General features: G+C 43.1%; 1 pseudogene; it reads left to right on the top strand.

Moving 5' to 3' along the window:
- Positions 1–4136: 4136 nt before the first annotated feature.
- Positions 4137–4249, top strand: LOC122471126 (annotated as a pseudogene).
- Positions 4250–4531: the final 282 nt, after the last annotated feature.

The raw sequence follows: 4531 nt of genomic DNA, 5'->3' as shown, positions 1-4531 counted from the left end.
AGCACGAGGCAGGGCTCGAACTCACAAACTGAGATCATGACCTGAGCCGAAGTCAGATGCTTAACCAACTGAGCCACCTAAGTGCCCCTCCCTCTCTCCCTCCTTTTGCCCCTTACCCCTGTTCATGCTCTGTCTCTAAAATTAAAAAAAAGAGCAGCTGAGCGGTTCAATCGGGTAAGCATCCAACTCTTGGTTTCGGCTCAGGTCATGATGTCACGGTTCATGGGTTGGAACCCTATGCAGGGCTCTGTGCTGACGGCATGGGGCCTGCTTGGGATTCCCTCCCTCTTTCTCTGCCCCTTCCCCACTCATTCATTCTCTCTCTCTGTCTCTCTCTTTCTCTCTCTCTCTCTCTCTCTCTCCCTCCCTCCCTCCCTCCCTCAAAATAAACATGAAGAAAAATCTTAATAAATCTTTTAAAAGAATTGCATACTCATGACCAGGTGGGATGTATTTCAGGCATGCAAGGCTAGTTCAACATTAGGAAATCAATTAAGGTAATCCATCATATCAACAAGCTAAAAAAGAAAAATCACATGATCATATCAATAGATGCAGAAGAAACATTTAACAAAATCCAACACCTTTCATCATAAAGACTCAGCAAAGTAGGAATAAAGGGGACCTTTCCCAACTTGACAAAGAATATCTACAAAAAACCTGTAGGTATGTGTCAACTATACGTCAATTAAATGATCAACAAGAACAACAAAACCTATAGGTAACATTGTTAATGATGAGAAGATACATGTGTCCCCAAGCATAAGGCAAGGGTGTCTCCTCACACTACTCCTATTAAACATATTGAAAGAGAAAAAAACACCAATCTAGAATTTTGTATCTAGTGAAAGTATCCTTCAAAAATAGAGAAATACTTTCTTAGGCAAAAGCTAAAGGAATTCAGGGCATCAGAGTGGCTACCAGTAGAGCATGCTACTTTTGATCTCAGGGTCATGAGTTTGAGCCCCACGTTGGATATAGAGGTTACTTTAAAAAAAAATTGGGGCGGCTGAGTGGCTCAGTTAAGCATCCACTTTGGCTCAGGTTATGATCTCAGGTTTATGAGTTCAAAGCCCCACATCGTTCTCTCCCTCTCTCTTTCTCTTTCTCAAAATAAATAAATTTTTAAAAATATTTTTTAAAAATGAAAATTTTTAAATGGAAGGAATTTGTTGCCAGGAGACCTGCTTTGCAAGAAATGTTAAAAGAAATTCTTCAGGGGCGCCTGGGTGGCTCAGTTGATTAACATCCGACTTCATCTCAGGGCATGATCTCACAGCATGATCTCATAGCTCATGAGTTCGAGCCCCACATCAGCCTCTGTGCTGAGAGCTTGGAGCCTGGAGCCTGCTTTGGATTCTGTGTCTCTCTCTCATTCTTCCCCTCCCCCACTTGCATACTCATGTTCTCTCTCTCTCTCTCTCTCTCTCTCTCTTTCTTTCTTTCAAACAAATAAACATTAAAAAATTTTTCAAAGAAAAAAATTGTTTAGAAAAAAGGAAAATTGTATAGGTCAGAATCCCAGATCTACATAAGCCTTTTAAAATATTCTACTCCCTCCTTGCTTTCATGATTTCAGACAAGAAATATGAAGTGGTTTCCATCCTTATTTCTCTATAGGTGAGCTGCTTTTATATTTTTGTTTTTTTCCTCTAGCTTCTTTCAAGATTGTCTCTTTGTCTTTGGTTTTCTGCAGTTTGAATATCATATGCCTAGGTGGAGTGTTTTTATATTTATCCTGATTGGTGGTGTCTAAGATTCCTGAATTTGTGATTTGGTTTCTGTCATTAATTTTGGAATATTCTCGGGGCGCCTGGGTGGCTCAGTCGGTTAAGCGTCCGACTTCAGCTCAGGTCACGATCTCACAGTTCGTGAGTTCAAGCCCTGCATCGGGCTCTGTGCTGACAGCTCAGAGCCTGGAGCCTGCTTCACATTCTGTGTCTCCTTCTCTCTCTGCCCCTTCCCTGCTCATGCTGTGTCTCTCTCTGTCTCAAAAATAAATAAATATTTTTAAAAATTAAAAAAAAATTTTTGGAATATTCTCAGTTTGTTGTTTGGGTTTTTTTTTGTTTGTTTTTGTGCTTTTCCATGATGGAGACACACCAGTGCACCCACATGGCTTTCTGGGAAGCCAGGGGCCCACTCTGTTTTTCTTAGCACTTTTTTTTTTTTAAGATTTTATTTTTAAGTAACCTCTACACCCAACATGTTTGAACTCACAACCTGGAGATCAAGGATTGCATGCTCCACTGACTGAGCCAGACAGCGCCCCTCCCAGCACTAATGTTATTGCAAAAATGAGTTTGCCACAAATACTACTTTGTAAATGACTTATGTCACTTATGGAGAACTCATTTCTGTGCTGAGGACAAAAGCTCACTGTTGCTTAGGGGCTGTGATGCCTGGCTAGATGGCCAAGCTTACCTCTGGCTAAGGGAACTCAGGCTTCCACCTGTAGCTTCTGTGGCTATATCTGTCCCTTTCTGTGTCCCGTTCCTGTGATGCATCCATAGTGTGCTTGTGCAGAGAAGGGGCCCAGAATGCCCACTGGGTTTGGGTTACATGCTCCAATTCTGTTCAGCCACCCATTCCTGGATAGCCGTGGTGGATGCTGCTCAGGTGTCCATGAGTTGTGAGCACATCGGCCATACCACCAGAAGTTGGGAACATATCTGGGGTTTACAGTGGTTCAGCCACCAAGCCCAGAGTGCCTGGTGCCAGGACGCACTCACTGATGCAGCACTCCAAGGCTGGTGCCTATGAAGGAGTGCTGGCTATACTGGGCCCATCCCCAACAGTGACAGGGTGCTCACCCAGCCCAGAGCTGCTGCTGTGGGTGCCTGGGCCTCTGAGCCACATGTCTGCCACCACTGACCTCACAGGACATGGGCAGTGAGTCCCAGCCATTACACTTTAAGTATAATCTTCTGTTCCTGTCTTCTTCCCGGAATTCCTATTTTGTATATGTGACATCTTTTATAATTGTCCTGTGGTTCTTGAACATTCTGTTACTTTTCTTTTTTTATTTTTATTTTTCTCTTTGCATTTCAGTTTGGAAAGTTTCTAGTGACATATCTTCAAGCTTACTGATTTTTTTTCCACCTATGTGCCCACCAAAGCCATTCTCCATTTCTGTTCATTTTTTTTTTCTAGCATTTCCTTTTGTTGTTTTCTTAGAGTTTCCATCTCTCTGCTTACACTATCCATCTAATTTTACATGTGGCCCACTTTTTCCATGACAGCCCTTAGCATATTAACCAGAGTTGTTTTAAATTCCCTGTCCAAGGCGGGGGAGGGGGGGTGCCTGGCTGGCTCAGTTGGAAGAGCATGCAACTCTTAATCTTGGGGTTCAAGCCCATGTTGGATGTAGAGATTACTTAAAAAATAAAATCTTTAATTTTTTTTTAATGTTTACTCATTTAAAAAAAAAAATTTTTTTTAAAGCTGTCAGCACAGAGCCCAACACGGGGCTCGAACTCATGAACCAGATCATGAACAGGATCATGACCTGAGCCAAAGTTGGATGCCTAACTGACTGAGCCACACAGGTGCCCCATAATGTGTATTCATTTTTTAGAGCACTCAAGAGCAGGTGAGGGCAGAGAGAGAGGGAGACAGAGACTCCAAAGCCGGCTCCGCGCTGTCAGCACAAAGCCCAATGCGGGGCTTGAACCCGTAAACCACAAGATCAACCTGAGCTGAAGTCAGATGCTCAACCAACTCCACTCAGGTGCCCCAAAAATAATCTCTAAATTTCCTGTCCAGTAATGCCAACATCTCTGCTGTAGCCAAGCGTGGTTCTGATGCCTACTTTTTCTCTTCAGATGGTGCCTTTCCTTTAGCATGCAATTTTTTTGTTGTTAAATGTCAGACATATATTGGGTAATAGAACTGAGATAGACAACATTTTAATGAGAGGTTTTTATGTTTTTCTGGCTTGGAGTGAGGCTCAGAGGCTGCAATTTCCTCTCCTGTACTTGTTTATGTTTCCCCTGTTGTCCTTGGGTTTCCCTAAAGACTCCTTCTTCAAAAGAACCAGCCTTTAAAAAAAGGAAAGGAAAGGAAAGGAAAAGGAAAAGGAAAAGGAAAAGGAAAAGGAAAAGGAAAAGGAAAGAAAAAGAACCAGCCTTGCAGTGGTGCTCACTTGGGCCGCACATATATGGAAATTAGAACAATACAGAGAAAATGAGTATGGCCCCTGCACAAGGATGACACACCAATTCATGATGAATCAGCCTTGCAGCTTTTTCAGCTGTAATCCTCTAGTATGCAGGAGCCCTGTTAATGGTGCAGGAAGGCATGGAGGGAGGGGAAGTGTCCCAGAATCGTATGATTAGGTTTGTCTCCTAGTGGGCCTGTGGCCTGGCCCATGATCCTTGCAAGTGCTGCTTCTCTGGGATTTTTGCCCCGTTAGGGTAAGACAAAGGCTACAAGGGGCTGGGGTTAGGGTTATCCATTCCCCCGTGTTGGATGAGTCTCTGAGGAAGTTGTCTTCCTTGCTGGCTGGACTTTTTTTGATGGACAATGAACA

This window comes from Prionailurus bengalensis, chromosome D3 (assembly GCF_016509475.1).
Source record: "Prionailurus bengalensis isolate Pbe53 chromosome D3, Fcat_Pben_1.1_paternal_pri, whole genome shotgun sequence".
NCBI lineage: Eukaryota > Metazoa > Chordata > Mammalia > Carnivora > Felidae > Prionailurus > Prionailurus bengalensis.
This window is presented reverse-complemented; position numbering and strand designations above follow the sequence as displayed.